At 48.2% G+C, this 18,665-nt stretch overlaps 1 protein-coding gene across 4 annotated transcripts in view; it reads right to left on the bottom strand.

The window, feature by feature from the left end:
* Positions 1-18,665, bottom strand: part of CLCF1 (cardiotrophin like cytokine factor 1) — a 1,651,704-nt gene that overhangs the window by 1,277,570 nt on the left and 355,469 nt on the right. The window lies entirely within an intron of this gene.

Here is an 18,665-nt window from a genome sequence, read left to right on the forward strand (position 1 = left end):
ATGGCACGGAACCCACCGTTGCAGGGGTGAGGAGGGTGGCCATAGCCGATTCCAAGAATCGAGGCACCAGTGGTAGCAGCTGTCTAGGAGCTGTCCGGTGATGCAGGGTACCAAAGATGACAGAGGTGGGAACCACCGGGGTATGCAAAGTGATGTTGAGTTTCTTTGCACCCCTAACCAGAACATCTGTGAAGGTCGAGATGTCATCTATGGGCGACACCCGTGATGGAGGCGTTAAGGAGAAGGTCGGAGAGTAGTCCTGGACTGTGGATCTTGTAGAGGAAGACCATGTAGGTGATCTTGTGCGCCTCCTCTTATGGGGCCTGTCGTGATGACGGCTGTGACGACCCCTGGACCTAGACCAACGTGTAGAAGGCGATCTTGTTCTGGAAGGCGATCTTGGTCTCCTAGGGGGAGACTTCGAGGGTCCAGCCGGAGTGCTTGTCCGAAGAGTGGGCCCGAATGGCGAATACGTGCGGGAGTAATCTGAGTCCGGACTACTGCGGCCACCTGACACAGCACCTTGCGGAAGGCGAGGCGACAGACTGCGGGCCCTCCCCTCCACCGGTTTGGGGGATGCTTCTAGTGAGATCTCCACAATGTGCAGTCCTGGAGACGATGACCGGTCTCCTGATGATGATCTGGACCCAGGATCTGACTACCGCGGGGACTCCGCAATTCCTGTGACCTCTTCTCTCGACGTCGTGTGCTTCGACGGCGATGAGGTCTGAGTCACCATCAGCATCGAATTAGGTCTCGCTGTCGATCGCCCACGGAGATGAGGTGACCTCGACCCTCAGCATCGACTTGGAGACCTCGACGGTGATCTGCCATGGCGTCGAGTCGACGGCCATCTGCCATGACGTTGACTGGACAGGCAATCTTATACAAGGTCGTGTCGACGGCGAACCTCCATGCCGTCGTGTCGACGGCGATTTTCTTGACGTCGAGAGGTGGGACCTCGACGATGCTCTGGACGGCGGCATGCCCACCGGTAGCGAGATGTTAGACATCGTTACTCTTGACGCTGAACCCCTCGAGGGTGGCGGTGAGTGTCTCGACGTCGACGGAAGCCCCGACGTCGACGGAGACTTAGGTCTTTCAGCACCCACAGCCTTCGAGCCCGAAGTGTGGTGTCTCGACGCCGACTTACTTGCATGCGGCGGAGACTCTCGACGTCGAGATGGTGTTTCTGCAGAGTGTCTGGGCCTCTTAGATGGCGACTTCGACGTTGACTGTGATTCTCGCGTCCCCTTTCTCTTCCTAGGGTCAGGAGAGGTGGAACGTCGCCGCTTTTGACGTTGCTTGCTGGAAGATGATGTCTTGGGGCCTCCATGCCCATCCACCTGATGACTCTTGTCCTTTTCCAGCAGAGCATGGAGTTTTATGCGTTCCCTGTCAAGCAGGGTACGCCTGGAGAACTTCTGACAATGGTGTCACTGGTCAGGATTGTGTGAAGATGGAAGACACACAATACACACAGCCATTTTCTTGTCACAGGAAGGACATTTCCTGAATAAAGTTGGCATTCTGACTGGAAAAAAATTGATGGAAGTCCACAAAACCAGCAGAAGAAGCCTTTAGAAACCAGAAAACGTTGAATTTTCTGAAAAAAATCTCTTCAAAATCAGTTTTTCTCAAAAAACTGAAGCGCTTAAGCTCCAAGATCCTCTCAGGAGCCGGAAAAAAGAACTGACCTAACTGCCACCTGCGGTGCATCATGGGATCAGGGGGTCACCTACAGGTCTTAAAGGCACGGTACCCCTACTCTATTGCCTTAAAGGCAAGGTGTCAGTTTTCTGTTTTCTTGATACTCTACTGCAGCCTACTGGCAAATGCCTGCAATTACAGGTTTCTCTATGCCAATAAAGCATTGTTGTATGACAAATGTTTGCTGCTCTCTTTCTTCCTTTGAGTTGGGAGAGTATAGGTGCAACTATTCAAACCTATGTAATTTCAGCATTTTGGCCATTGTGGAAATATCTTAGGCTGCATAGATATATGTTTTCACATATGCATATATAGGTATATAGATGTATTTTCTATATGCTCCGGGATCCCGCACATGGGCGGGGATTATTCATAGATTATGACTATTGATGAGTATCCCCTGGATGAGAACCTCCCTTTCTGCAATTGATTCCAGTGTTTCAGGTGGTGCTGTGAATGTAAATGCACACATTATTTGGTGTCCTGCCTCGCATTTTGTTATGCAATACAGTTTTTAGATTTTGAGTTACATGAGTACTAACTGTCTGTTTTTTGCCTTTCCTGAATTACTCATCCTGATACTACCTTGCTGGGTCTCACGGCTCCACTGTTTGGTGCATGCGACTACATCTTCCATAATGCATTGCTGGGTGTGCTTGTTAACATGTACTATAGATGCATTCATGTTTAGTGCCTGGGTCTTTCCTGAGTGTGTGAGTGATGTGGTGATGTATCAAGGGAGTAATAGCATGCTACTTACCTTGTCTGGTGTTTGGGTGTTCAGAGCTGTCCAGGTCAGCCAAGCTACTGACACTCTCCGGCTGAAGGGTGCCCTCCACCAACTCCTCAAAGGCGTAGAATCAGTTGCAGTGGATGTTCCCCCACCAGTCTTCTTTGCCTCTGCCAACCTTGTTACCACCTTTTCCTTTGATCTTTAGCACATGTCGTACCACCTTTTACGGTGGTCCTCCACGGTGCGATGGGTCATGCCGATGGCATTCACCTTCTCCTGTATTTCATTCCAGATTTTCCTTTTGCGTGCCTCTAGCACATGTAGGGATTGCGTCCCAAACAGGAGCTAATGGCTGACTGCTATTTCCTGTATGAGCACCTCCGGCTCCCTCTCACTGAACATTTGCTTCCTTTTTCTGACATTCTCCTCCTGCTGCTTCTCTTTCTCCTGTGTATCCATTTCTCCTTCTCTGTTGCAGTGCACAAGTCTCTCACTCTCACTCTCCTCCCAGCCTCTCACTCAGCTTTTGGCACTCAGGTGCAGCGTGGGCATCCACACTTCCTGGTTGTGATGTCTTCAAGCTGCACCTGAATTGCCGATTCTCAGATTTGCAATTCCGCAAATAAGGAATCGCAAAATAGGTATTCGCATTAATATTATGCGAATTTTTGGAATGGTTAATATTTTGCGATCTTTTATTTACATCGGGTTTTGCAATTCTCAAAATGCGATTCGCTAAAAATCGCGTTTTGAGAATTGCAAAATTCTATTTTGGTACATATGGCCCATAGTCATAACTTTCCCAGTCTTTCATCATTCGAATGTTACCAGTTTGTTTGGGCAGATATACACCTTTATCAGCAAAGCCAACCCCTAACCACTGGGGTGTGCATGAAATCCTGACTTAGTGCTTCTCCAGACCAAACGCCCTTAAAATATCCTGCCCACCAGTATGGATGACTTGTGATACCCACATCTTGTAATCCTTATTGGCTTTCGTGACATTCCCTGTAGACTGATTTACTTTCATACTTGCATGATTGATTGTCTCTGTACAATGTGTGTGTGATGTAAAGTACTGTCACACCCAACATTGATATCACTAGCGCAATCCAACAAATGAAATGCACATGAGAGATTGGCTATGAAGAGATGAGGGGCGCTGGATGAGGGTGGCAGTGAGAGAATCCGAGGAGGAGGGCATGAGTGAGAGCCTGATACTCCCACCTCAGGAAACCTCCTCCTCCCATCAGAAGGACATTATATGGAAAAACACTTTTTGAGTGATAACATCTAGAAAGAGATTTTGGAAAAAAAGAATGCGTTTCACTGGCCCTTGTAATACTGAGGAGATAAAGGAGGGCCTGGCGAGAGACAGAAGTGACGAATCGCCCCGCAGTGGCCCACCCGAATGGATTGTCGGCCCACCCAAATAAAAATTCCTGGAGCCGGGCCTGCCTGGGAGGCATCCCAAATGTTGTGGGAGCCGGTGATGGTATCCACATTGCCCTCGTTCCAGCACAGGCAAGTGAACCCATCTATAGGAACCGCAAACACTACCACTCCATCAACGTGTAAGTGGTATGCCAGCAGATCAGATCATCTCACACATGTGTGCAAAATATCCGGGGTCTGCACATGACTGCTACATATGGCTGAAAAGCATCATCCCCCCGCTCACAATTCACACATGCACAGTGACGATGACAGTGGTGAGGAAGAAGGCCAGTGTCAACAGTGCATCGTCAACTACTTCCATTGAGTGTAAGTTAATAATGAGCAACCATGACTATGTCTGTGTACCTTGTTGTTGTCTCACTAACTTTGAGAATTGTTCCTCAGATGTTGTACACATACTGAACTATACGCAGGATTAGAGAACTTGGTGATGAAGGGACTGAGCACCCCGAAGCACCCCTAAGCATAGGACACAATTGCTATATTACCTCACTAGCTCTCCTACTCACTCAGAGGTATTCAAGCGCCTCTACACAAGTAGATAAGTTGAAGACAAGAAATTGTTTTAAATGTGAACGTTTTACTACAGTGTCAAAGCATGCAACATACGTGCCACAACAGGTTGAGAATGCATGAGTACCTAACCAGTAACCACAGTGACATATCCATGTAACATGAAGCAAGCTGTTGCATCAATAATCCCTCTGGACGTAAACCTACGAGCATATCCCCCCACCCCTTGCAGGAAGGAGTTGTATGGGATGTCCCTGGTCTATGCGTTTGTCAGCAGACCCCATTACTCAGCCTATATATGGTGAAATTGACATCACATTTGCTGTGTCGCTCCCATCACTGGATGGATCACTCTCCAAGTGTGAGGTATCTAGCCCGCCTTCCCGGGACATCTAAAGGGGATCCGTGTCCTCTTGCAGCTGTGAGACTTTTTTTGAGTCAGGGTGCTAGGGCCAGACCAGAATGACAAGGGACAATGTTCTCCGACCACGGACAGAATGTTCAGACAGTACTCCTGGAACACGCAGAGAACGAGCTCTGCGGACACTTCTCATGTGACAGACATATATTAAGGTACTTGCAGGGCACAAGTCCTATAAAAAGAAGTGGGGGGATTGACCAGGTAAGACAAAATGCAAATGATCTCACAATGTCACGACGTACCGCTACGAAAGAAGTAAAATAGTGTGACTAAAATGATTTGTGCAAATACTGGGACAGACTAACCCATCTGACAGTCGTGCAGTGTCTGCAGTGATATACAGGGACAGAATAAAGGCAAAATCATGCCTCTCTTAAGTACCTGTGAAAAGAAGGCAAGCTGTGTGCCTATGTTTCCCTCTGTGGCATCTATGATTAAATGCAAGGTTCAAGGCGGCCCCCAGTCAGCATATACAAACAAAAGGAGCCCGGATGGCCCCTATGCGTCAGCCCAGCTGGAGGTGAAAAAAGGCTCCCTCGCTGCCTGGGCGTTGCTGCAGGGAATGGAAAGCAGTCAATGTGCAGGTGCTGCTGAATGTGTCCCGGTGTCTAGAAAGTACAACGGGGCAAGTTCAGCATATTTCTGTGTGGAACAACTTCTTGGCACGGGGGATGGCGTCCACCCCATGAAAAGAGGGGGGGTGCACACCGTGTACCTGCGTGTACCTCTGACTCGAGTCCTGGGTGCTTGCAAAACAAGTATGCCCTGTAATATTCGTACGCCACACCTGCATAATGGAAGCCGGGCTCATGTCAGACGACAATGTCCACGACAATCAGATGACAACCTCCACTTGCTCAGGTGTGTGGTACCAAGCGAAACAGATCGCAGAGGTCAGCATAGTCAAAGCCAATGCAGACAGGGCTAAAGTCAGAGAGCTGGATGACAATTCTTGTCATGAGGCGTGAAGAAAGGTAAACGAGAATTGAATTAATCACCAACAGTTCCTGTTGCTGTTGAGTAGTTACGAATCCAAGAAGGCGCAGGCAGCTTCGAAGGCAATTAGTTCCAAGAGACGATCCAAATCATCTTCAGCGAAAAGGACGGCCATCCAATCCAGCAGTATGAAGGAACAGATGTGCTCCTCACACCACGAGGTTGAAAGGCGCATCCCATCGCAACCTGGGAGAGGTTCGATGTAGGCATGGCACAGGAGCCATTGCGCAAACGCACAGGCGCAGCGGTCAGCCTGTCTGACATATTGAAAGGCATCCCATAAACGTGTCTCACCGGAGCAGTCCTGCTCGTGGACCAGCAAAGGACTCACCCACATCTCAAGATCCAGAGCAGCAAGGTATGTGTTCGAAAGGCAGACATCCATGGCCCACTTAAACAGACATCTTCTGCATAAAAAGACAGTTTGCAAGCAGGTGAAATAGGCATAGCGGAACATTAGCCTATAACTGATGTGCAGCCCCGCCAAAGGGACACATCCAAAGAGAAGCTTCATGCGGTCACGGTACAGTGCAACTGACCGGGGTCGGCCTGGCCCTAGGGATGGTCAGACATGGCGTGAGAGCACTTGAAGAAGCAGCGCTCAGCTGTACAGCCAAAGTAATGATCTGCAACCTCTAAATGCAGAATGGAATTTTGAGGAATGACACCCGGTGGTACAACAGGAAAAGCATGAAAGGAAGGGACAAGACCAGAGCCCACAAGTCTGATAAAAAGTGTGCAACAGCCTTCAGTATCAGACACTATCAATAATTTGTGTGTCAGTTCACCAAGAAAAAAGTGGGAGTGCTGTGTTCAGCAGTGACTGAATCACGCGGGGCGGTCAAGACACCTAGAATTCGAAGGTCTCCGGGCTGATTTGGGAGCGACTACTGGTCTACACAGAGGCCCATTGTGCATGCACACTTATTGAAGTGTGCTTTTGCTGTGGGAATGTGAGGCCACAAATGACTATCCACAACCACATATGGGGGAGTTAGGAGAACATTGCCTGGCCTGTGCACACAGCAGTTGTGCTCAGGCAGGTGAAGCTAAGTACGTTTGTAAAATAGATTTAGCGTGGGTATGTTGTCAGTGACTGGTGTTCATGAGGGTAAACATGCATGAATTGCATATGTCACATGAAAAGCCCTGTGCAACAGTACTTGAGTGTGTGAATGCGACAATGTCACCATCGTCCACATGACAGCATGTGGTGTGATGCTGGCTCTTGTGGGGACACTGCTAAGGATTTCATTGTTCTGCGCTATGTGATCTGTGACAACTTCCGTCATGTCCATGTTGATGTTGTTAGGGGGTGGGAGCACACTGCTACACCTCCCAGCGCAGTCCACCCCTTAGCATTTTGGAAAATGCAGTTCAGTCATGATGCTTACTTGTCATGGTACTGAAGTGTCTCACCTAATTTGGGCAGGGAGAGGTACAAAGACTCAAGTGGATTGTGGCAGCTTCCTCAGCAGACACCGATCACAATGTATCTTACCTCTACTGATGTCGGATGATAACGCGACACACGTGTCTAGAGAATCACAGCACTGACCTGTACCAACCTTGGTGACACACGACAACGGTGACACAAGTAAGCATTTCAGCTGAACTGCATTTACCAGGATGCTTATGGGTGAACTGTGTTGGGAGGTGTAGTCGTGTGCTCCAGTCCCCCGACTGTCTGTCCGAGTTGATGGTTTTGGCCGGTGTTCTCTGTAAGGCATATTGTACAGTGTTGCCTAGTGGTGTGCTTTTGCGGTTATTCCATAATATGTCAGCGCACTGTTAGTTCCTGGTGTCTATCCAGGTTTCTCCACTCTCTCAATGGATTCTCGCTTTTACATCTTCGGAAACATTGCGATGTGAGATAACAGGCTACTTACTGTGATGAAAAGGCTCTGGACACCAACTCAAACTGTTGCGACTTGTGTTCATTATACAATGAGTGACAGGTGAGGGTTGAAATTGAAAGTGATGGTGCACGAATGGTTAGGGTAGAACACACAATGGTAGAGTCCAACTGAACACTCCCATCCTTGTGGCAATGTGTTCTGATTTACAACAAAGTCAATGTTCGGTGTCACAGTGGTGACATCAGTGGTTGCTCAGGGAACTGGTACGGCACAGTGCTTTGCAATGTGATCGTCCCGGGGTCTTTTTCGGACGCCCCCTCTGCCGTTTGCCAAGGGGGTACCTGCTGCATGCTCAGAGGTGTCTGAGGATTCGCTGTGGTGTGACTCACACCTCCCTGTGGCCGCTGCTGAGGTGTTGTGACTATCATCCGGCTGACCAGGGTGGACCGGGCAGCTATTAGAGCAGAATGCACGTCCCTCAGAACACCCATGAGCTGGCCCATGTACTCAGCAATTTGTCCCAAGGGAGTGTCCATGGACCTCTGCAACAGGTGCTATTCCCACAGTACTTCAAGGACTTGGCCCATCTGTCCCTGGTTCTGCTGGTATGAACCAAGGACAGTTAGCACAGTGTCCACGGCCTTTGTCTCATTGTCTTCCTGTGATTGTCCCCCAGTTGGCCTGCCACCTACCCAAAAGCCACGGACTGGTGGTGTTGCCTGGCGCAGCCGCCGCACACACCGTCCCCAGCATCCCTGGCATGTCTGGTGGTATTCGCAACTGCTGGCACAGGGACAGTGTTGGAGGCAGCGGTGGTGATGGTTGAGGTGGCTGCCACACAGGTCGTTGCTGCAGGGGTCTGCGTTGGCGGTGCAGCTGTTGTGGGAGTTGTGGTGGTGGTGGTGTCAGTGAGGGCCTGAGCATGGGCTGTCCTGGGCACGCCGGAGGTTCCAGGTCGGTCCTCCTCACCTGAAAAGACCAGGGACTCTGTGTCAGAGGTTTCACCTTTCGGGAAGGGGGGGGCTGGCTGGGATCATCCATGGCACGGTCGCCTGCTGTTGCTAGCGATTCACCTGTTCGAGTGAGGTTATATTGTCAGCATTATCGGTTCACAGCACAACTTTGATGTTTCTGTTTGGAACATTTATTTTGAGATGAACTGACTTTTACCTTGGCATTACTAGGCATTCATGTCAGTTTGTCATCAGTCACACATGATGTTGAGGTATACATACCGGTCTTTAAGTGGGCAGGGTCTCACCGGTGCTGGGCACCATCATTTATTTAAGGGGGCATCTGTACGGGTCTCTATCGGGCTCTGTTTTGTGCCCTGCCACAGGCGGTCCGCTTTTTGCTGGAATGCATTGACAGCAGGCACATGGATATGCGCATGTTCACACTCCTCACTTCACACTAGTGGAGAAGTTACGGCATGACGTCATGCCAGGTGGGCGTTTCGGGGCAGTGAAATCCTTTAAGGATTCATTTTGTCTCTGGAATTCACTTCTTTGGAGACTCAGGAGCAGCAACATTGTTGTGGTGTCACCAGGGCTTTAAGTGGAAGCTTTTTAAATGTTACATGCGAGCCATAGTTGCTGCTTCTTTATCGTATGAAACTGACAAACACTGACAAAGCCAGTAGTATGGAATAGTAGTAGGTATCATGTTACTTGTTGTATCATACAGCTGGGTGCAACGGCAGTGACAGAAAAATGCAAGTCGGGTAGATAAATATGCTAAGCACAGATTAATGGCTAAGGGTTTTAGGCCACGCCCTTAATTACATTGGCCACGCCCCTATGAGACCCCCCAGTTTTTTCATCCCACTTAAAGTCCTGGGTACCTCCATTGCTCGTTAGCAATGTGACATGGCTAAAGGTCCAATTTCATATGGACAGATATTGTATTTCCGAGGACATGTCCTCTGGTACTAAATTGTTGCTCATCCAATTCAGTTAATGTTTGGACATTTGGGAATTTTCTGACTACTATGCCGCGACTTCATGATGTGTGTTGTGCTTTTCCTACTTACCTCCTGCGGTTTTTGAGGGCTGACAGTGTTTCCATGCATGTGTTGTGTTTACCCTAGTCTTTCTGCTTTGAGGCAATGGGACTTGCACATTGTCTTTTTGTGGTCGCGTTCTTCGTATTCTGCTTTGCAGGTGCATGTGACTTCATCAATGACATTGTGAATCATGTGGACTCTCAATGGTATTAGCTGTATGTGCACGGCAAAAGAACGTATGGGGGTTTCCAGAGTTGGCTACCAAATGTGGGATTTGGGGGTCATTTGGCTTCATGCTGTTTCCGAGGATAGACAGAGGGCCTTGCGGGAGTTGTCGTCTTGCTGTCAGGTCTCCACAACCACTCCCCAGTAAGATGGCTAGCTACCTGTTGGGAGGTACTTTCGACGGTGTTAGCTGCCACATGGCTGTGGGGTGGGGAGGGTGAGCCATGCTGTTGGGAGGGAGGCCAGGGTACATGAACTGACCACCTACCTGTGAGGTGAAGCTGAGTAAGGAAATGCTGACCTTGTGGTCCATGCATATTCAAAGCGTGCGCTCAACATGAATTTGATGTGGTCGGGCGATTGGAGCTCACTTGCTGTGCACAACAGTGCATTGTAGTGTGATGTGATCATTTTGTTGGTACTTACCAGCCTCCAGTCCCCCCTCGATTCATGTGAGACTCTCTGAATGCATTATGGCAGGCACTTTCTCCTCCCATTCAGTGAAAGTTAGTGGTGTAATGGGAGGGCCGCCACCGGTTCTGTGTGTCGCCGCGTGATTCCTCTGGGCCCAATGCTTGAGCCGGGCCTTGGGGTGGAGCCACTGCATTCTGATGACACGCACAGTGCGTAGGGTGGTCCCTGCGGCCTTGACTTTGCTGTGTATCCTTGCCCACATCTGATTCTTGCACGCAAGTGGGGTGTGTTGGACCAGGTTCCCATACGAATGTGGTTCTATCCAGGATTATCTTGCCTGCCATCACTTTCAACTGAGTCTGTGAATTTGTGCTTTTTCTTGGGGTGCATGGTGCAGATGTATGAGGGGTGCAGGGTGCAAGGTGGTGGTGGAGAGATGTGTGTGTGTGTGAGGTGTCTGGGTGAGATTGTTGTTGTGTGGAGATAGGTATGTGATGTTGTGCTGTGTTAGTCAATGGTGTCCTGTCTCTCTGTCTTGGCTTGTGGTGTGTAAAGGATGTTGGTCCTGGAAGGGGTGGTTTTCTACTGTGGTATGTGGGTGTGTCCACAGTTTGGTGTCCTCCAGATGTCTCTTCCATCCTGAGCATGTCTTTCCATACCAGGAGCAAGTTGGGGTGTATCATTGTGGCATGTGTGTTGTGATTGAGGGCAGCAGGGAGTACAGGCACACCTCAGGCATTGTTGTGAAGTTGGTTGCATCCACCCTTCATTTGGCCTACGTGCGAGCATGGCGGTCGGATGCAATGCTCGGTCCGCCAGCTCCGCATTCTCATCGTAATTAGCCGTGCGGTCATATCACGGCAGGAGCGGCCTTTCCAGGCCGTTGTACAGCTTTCCCCAACTGCCACATTCGTATTTGCAGCTTATCCGACCGTGGTGGACGGTGTTTTGTTTCATCCGGTCGCCGCGGTCAGATTTTGCTCAAATTGCATCGTGATTTGACCGATGGAAATGCCACGGGTCATGCGGGGGGCTTTTTTACATATCGATGGCAGATGGAAGGCTTTTCTGTCTGGCATCGTAATGAGCCCCTAATCCTACTGTTGTACTCATTGGAGTGGGAATAGTAATTTTTACCCTTCCACTATACACACTTTCTCTACTGTTGCTCTTACTGGAGTTGGAATAGTAATTGTTACCCTCCGCTATCCAGCACTTTCCTTACTGTTGCACTCACTGGAGTGGGAATAGTAATTTTTACCCCTCAGCTATCCATCAATTTCCCTACTGTTACACTGTTTGGAGTTGGATTAGTAATTTTTACCCCTCTGCTATCCAACACTTTCCCTACTGTTGCTCTTCCTGGAGTGGAAATAGTAATATTTACCCCTCCACTGAGTGGGAATAGTCATTTTTACCCCTACGCTATCCAACACTTTCCCTACTGTTGCACTCACTGGACTTGGAATAGTAAATCTAATTATTTTGCTATCCAACACTTTTCCTACTGTTGCACTGATTGTATTGGCTAATTTAAGTTTTAATATTTGTACATAGTTTAATGTTTTAATTTATTCTAGAATTTTAAAAATATTTTAATTATTTATATATATGTATTATTTTTATAAAATGTTAACGTTTTAAAATAAATTGAAGATAATAGTTTATTAATTATTTTAAGGAAATAATAATGCATAAATTATTATATTTGTGTGTTTATTTGTTTTATTATTAAGTTTATGTGTAATATATTGTAAAAATGTATATTACATTTTATTTAATTTGTTAAAATTAATATTTAATATATTCAATATATAATATTTTATTTCATACATATATGTATATATATATTTAAATCAATATTTTTTACATCTATATTTTTGATTCAATATTTTTGTACTTACCTGTTTAAGTATAGGTCTCGATATTTTTGTTGTCTATATTTTTTACTCGATATTTTTTACATCGATGTTGTGTCAGTGAACCCCTGCTATCCACACACTGAGCCATCAATGTATAGGATGCATGGAATTTATTGGCTGATGAAACCGCAAAGGCAGCAGTGCAAACTCGCCTCGTGACTCGTTCCAGCAGGATAGACGAAGATATCATGACGGCTGTCACAGATTCACGCTGTGGCATCCACTTGCTAAAATAATTTTCAGCAAAATGCTCCTTCCTACTGAGTGTGTAAAACATTCCGTTTGCTTATCTCCCCAGAGTGTGAGATAGAGTAATACCAAACTCAGACCACATGCCAGAATTAATCATGGCAGCACCTGCAGGTGTGGGGGCTACAATTTCATTATTGTAGCAACACTATTGGTGGCCAGGTCTACAGAAACAGACTAAGGACTATGTCCTTAAATGTGACGTTTATCAACAGATCAAAGTTTCCACCATAGCATGACCACCACAGACGCCTCTCCTAATATCAAACAAGCCTGCGGCCTGCATTTATGCGGATCATTGTGGGCCATTACACAGTGATGGCTCAGTTGTTAGCAGTAGAGTTCCTGCTCTCGATTCCTTTGGGTATGGCCACAGTGATTGGCTAAAGCTCGAACTGTTATAAAGGACTTGCAAGTCTTCATTGCGACATATGCAATATCCTCATTCCATTTTGCCAACGTCCCAGCATTTGCCTTTAGGGCTTATAGGGATACCATGGGTATCTTGGGTGTGACTATGCACTATTCCACCCCATATCATATTGAGGGAAACACGATTGTGGAGAGGAAAAAACATGTCTGAAAGCAGTCTTTAACAGCTAGAGTATTGGTTTCAGGTCGTCTTTGGATCCATCACCTCTATGGGGTATAGAGAGCTGTAAATAATCTGCCAAGAACATCCTTGGGCAGTCAGACTCCCTTTGAGGTCCTGTTTGGGGCCAAGATGTGGGTTCTAGACCTTGACAATGCAAGTACAGGGCTGTGGAAATGCCTTTTGATATCAGTGAATGGCTTCTGAGATGAGCAAAGCAACGAGCTAAAGAAACTTTCTACCATTAACAAGATGAAGGCTCAACCAGCAACTCCTGGCTAGATTCCAAAGTTCGAGGATCTGATTCGAAAAAAAATTGTGGACAAGGAGTTTGGCCCATCTTACAGAGTGCCCGTGACGATACTGGCTGTTGAAGGTACCAGAACGATACTTTTACTGCCACATGCTAGATGTAAATACAAGAGATTTGTACCTATTTATCTCATCAAACCACACCATCTGGTCAATCCTACATAGTAGGCCACAAGAGCTCCTGGAGAGTTATCTTGTTCCAATCACATAATTACAGGAAAACCCCACTACAAGCTTTAACCAACACTGGTGTTTCTGCTCTTCGGGATTGGGGGACATCCAACACGGAAGTCTTGCTACTTTCAGTCACATCTACCAACACTATATAAACACCGTTTGCTAATTCACAAGTTTTAATATCACAAGCCAACAACTAAGTTGTTCATTAAGAGGGGGCGCAGCCTGCTGAGCTGCAAAATGGCCGCTCTCTGAGTGAGGTCCGACGGCAGAGGTCTAATCTTGCAGTGATCCTTGCATCTGGAGAGCTACTGCAGAGCAGAACAGTTTCACACAGAAAGCCGACAACGCGATGAATCGAATGAAGTAACCCGCGTCCCTGTACTCAGCTCCTATGCCGAGAGGTGTGCCTAATTGGAGGGGGGTAGACCGCGCGTGCTCACTCCCTCAGCGTGAGTGCGGGCTGCCCCGGAAATTAAGCCCACTGCGTTCCATGAGGCGTGGGCAGCAATCGCAGCGGATGCAGACTGTGATCGGAAAGCCAGGGAGTGTGCGTTGGACCTGTGGAGGTGAGATGCGGGTCCGCCCGGAGATACCGGACCGTGCTGGGCCTTGGAGGTGAGGCGCGGAGTCGGAAAGGCGGCGCTGTGGTGCGGGAGGAGGCTGCTCCATCCTGGATCCGGGTGAGTGGAATGCTTGGCTGATGACCTGCGGTGACACTCGTTGGGTCGGTGCTGAGGCCCCTATATGCCAGGGGTGAGATGTGAGCCATTGCCACAAGTGATTTTTGAGACTGGTAGTGTGGCCCACATGCCATTTTGTGACTCTGAGCTGTCACACGCCATAGCGGTAATACTGACACCGTGTGCCCAGCGGTGGAGTCAATTATTGGGCTGACACAGGAGTGCGGACGCTCTGTGGGCCCAGGACCGACGCTGCTGCGACATGGACAGTCTGGCTCACCCGTAAGGAGCGGTAGCTCCCTGAAGCCCACACTAGACCCCGAAAACAGATACAACATCTGAATAAGGTGGCCGACTCCGCAGGATGTGGCTGTGCACTGGCCCCTATTGACTCACTAATTGAAGGTGGGCGAATTATCGGTGCACAGGCGTGAGGGTGAGCCTGTCGTGCGTACACTGCCCGCATCGTGCGCATGTTGGAGGGCCCTGATAGAAAAGCCGGCGCCGCCTGAACGAGACATGGGAAAGCAAGACGCAAAGCAGCCAAAGCTGACCTTCTACCAGAGGAAGACCACGAGGCTTACGGAATCCGACCCAGAAGCTGGGGCGTAGAGGCCTACAGAGTCACAGATGGAAGACCGAGGGGAGGACCTGCGCACTCTGATGCTCGAGATGAGGTCTAGTTGGCGGAACATCGACACCGAGCTAGATACGCTTACTACCCAACTGGATGCTGTCAAAACCCAACTAGGTCCTCATGAGACCAGACTTGACATGCTTGAAAACAAGGCCTCAGATTTTCATGAGTTTCAAGTAGAAACAAAGGAACAGCTTTTACATATGGACAAAGTGCTGGGAATCACTTGTGCCAAGAATGAGGATTTGGAGGCGAGGTCGCGTCGCAATAACTTGCGAATCATGGGCATACCGGAGACAACAGCCATTGCCAATATGGAGCCCTACATAGCTGACTTTCTCCGTGAGCTCTTCGATACCCATCTCTCTGTGGTATTCACGTTCGAGAGGGCGTACTATGCCTTGGGCCCCAAACCACCGATCGGGGCTCCACCGAGACCCATCTTGGCCAAGATTTTTAACTACCAGGACGACGATCTCATTCTGCGCCTAGCACGAGAGAAGGGAAAGATCACACACATGGGCAATCAAATCTCATTTTACCCGGACTTCACGCCCGCGGTGCAGTCGGCGAGGCGTGAGTTCCTGCCTGCTAAACGTCTCCTGCTGCAAGCCTAAATTCTCTAGTGGTTCTGCACCCCTATGGGAGAATTCCCTTTGGCTGTCTGATTTTCTATGATGTTGAGAGTGGGTTCTCTACAACCTAATTGGAGGATTGGAGGGGGTGATGGGTTGGGGGGTGGGTTTGATATTATGTTCTTAGCCACTAAGTTACAATACAGCTCACCGGACTTCAGCTGGATGCCTTTGAGTATGACGCGCTGCCCTGATCCCACTGTAATTTTACAATGTATTCAGCAAGCCACTGCGTAACCAGTTTGAACTTTTTGACGTGGAACATCCATGGGCTGAAATACGGTAGGAAGTCCAGGCTTGTTCACGCTTATCTGCTGAGGCATAACGTTGACGTATGTGTACTACAGGAAATGCATCATCATATTTTGTACCCTCCGCCAGGCTGAAGCATAATAGATGGGGCTCAGTGTACTCTTCCATATACTCAAACTATTCTCGAGGTGTTGCTGTGCTAATCAGGCGAGTTCTGGACTATAAGGAAAGGGAACTACATACTGGCACAGAGGGAAGGTTTGTTGTCATACGGGGCACTCTGGGTGGGATCCCTGTTGTGATAGTTGCACTGTATGGCCCTAATGTTGACTCTCTGAGCTTTTTTCAGGATATATGGGCCAGAGTTAAGGCGACAGGTTGCAACACCATTTTCTGGGGTGGGGATTTTAATGCAATTTTAAATGATGACTTGGACAGGAAAGGGACATCCGAGCATTACACCCCTCAGCTAGTGCAGCATGGAATTCCCTTATCTCAGATGGAAACTTGGTAGACATTTGGAGATGTAGACACCCAACTGTTAAAGAAGGGACCTGCGTCTCTGAGCACCATAGAGCATGGTCAAGGTTGGATTCCTGGCTGGTGTCGCGAGATCTAGCCACCTGGACTAAGGAGGTATCACATCTCCCCAGATCCCTCTTGGATCACGCACCTTGCCTTTTGCAATTAGTACTTCCCGACTCACCTCCAAGTCTATCCACTTGGCGGTTACCTCCGAATGCCCTTTTAGATGAGGCCTTCAAAGAAGAAATTAGAGTGGACATTACTGACTATTTTACCCTGCTTTCTGGATTGGTTGACAAGGAGGCGTCCCTCTGGTAGGCGTTCAAAGCAGTTATGAGGAGTAAATGCATTGCCCGACAAGTTGGGTTGTTGAAGGCAATTCGGGGCTCTCTCGCTTCCCTGGAGACCCAGATCAGGCAGCTCCAACGATCCCAAGATGCTAGCCCTCTCGAAGGTCAGACTGCTTCACTTCGAGGAGGAGGTACAGTGCAAAGTCAAGTTCTTGGGGAAATACGCTGATGCGCGGAGATGGCGACAGGCCGGGGAGGACTCCTGCGGCGATGATTTGTGCTCCACGGTCTACTGCTTATATACCTGAACTGATAGGGCCACAACAGACTGTCATTAGATGCCAAACAGGAATATTAGATGAATTCTCCTGCTTTTACTCCAACATATATACCGCTACCCAGGAGTCAAGTCCGGAGGGCCTGCTGCCCTTTCTTGATTCACTAGAACTGCTTTGGTTAGGTCAAAGACATAGGGATTACTTAGATTTCCCTTTCATGGTAGAGGACGTCACCCAGGTAATCAGGAGCTTGCCGCTGGACAAGGCCCCCGGGTCTGACGGCCTAACCACCACTTTCTACAAAAGCTATGTAGAAGAATTGGTGACGCATCTAATAGCGCTATATGAAGAAGCCCAAGCCACTGGTATATTGCCGCCGACCATGCATGAAGCAATAATAATAACTTTACTGAAACCCGGGAAGTCCAAAAACAAATTGGACTCATACAGACCGTTGTCATTAATAAATGTGGATGTCAAAATATTGGGGAAACTGATTGCAAACCGGTTACAGCCCCTCCTCCCTTTAATCACCCGTCCAGATCAATCAGGATTTATCCCCGGGAGATCCACCTCACACAACCTCAGGTCCCTGTTCTCGGTATTGCATTATCTTCACCCAGACTTGCAGGCGGCTGTGGTTTTCCTTGACTCTACAAAAGTGTTCGACACTCTCAAATGGCTGTATCTATTCGCCATTCTGGGTCACATGGGGTTTAGCCCGTTATATATAAACCTGATTCACCTGCTCTACACGCGGCCAAATGCTCAGATCAGAGTGAATGGTCTCACGTCAGCGCCCTTTAATATCTCGCGGGATATGAGGCAGGGATGCCCATTGTTCCCTCTGCTCTTAGCGATAGTGATGGAGCCGTTGGAGGCGCGTTTTAGGCAACACCACAATGCTGGGGGAATTGGGTTTAGCACAAGAAGCCTCTTTAATATATTACACGCTGATGACATCACACTGTACGTGATTGACCCAGCAACGCACCCGGAATCCCTACTCCGGGAATTTATCAAATTTGGCGGCCTTTCTGGCATTTCCATTAACTGGGCCAAATCAGTAATTTTTCCATTGATGGACGCCACTATCTCAGTTCTCTCAGAGTTCCCGCTAAAATGGGCGGACAAACCAGCAGAGTATCTGGGCATAAGGCTCAACAGAAATACGCAAGAAATAAGGAATATGAACTACGGCCGTGCCATAACATGGCTGGAAGAGAAACTCACAGCGTGGGCTAAGCTCCGGCTCTTCCTAGCTGGGAAAAGATGGTGGTACTGCCAAAATTTCTTTCTTTATTTGCAAACATCCCTATTCCTCTCACACAAGCCTTATTTAAGTCCCTCAGGTCTCTTCTGGTTTCGCTGGTAAGGGTGGGAGGACAGGCTCGGGTGTCATGGGACCTAGTGACACTCCCGCTTTGTCAGGGCGGCTTGGGAGTGTCATGAAGTCACGTCACGCATCTCTCATTTCCCTCTAGTATGATTAATTCCCCGAATAAAACCCAACCCTGACCCGTGCATCCAGAACTCCGAGGTATATTACTCAAAGGGTAATGTGTGTTGATTCATGTAAGTATATGCTTGTATTCCTATGTAATGAACAATACTTAATTGTTTTGGTGTTTAAGTATTACAGTGATCAGAGACTGTAATGTCATTACATACGATTATCTAAAATCATGGCTTTGATGTAGGACTTCAAATAACGTTGTGTGCATCTGTTCGGATTATAGCTAAACATTTCTTACTTTGCTGCAGCGTTTAGTAACACGC

This window comes from Lissotriton helveticus, chromosome 1_1, assembly GCF_964261635.1.
Source record: "Lissotriton helveticus chromosome 1_1, aLisHel1.1, whole genome shotgun sequence".
NCBI lineage: Eukaryota > Metazoa > Chordata > Amphibia > Caudata > Salamandridae > Lissotriton > Lissotriton helveticus.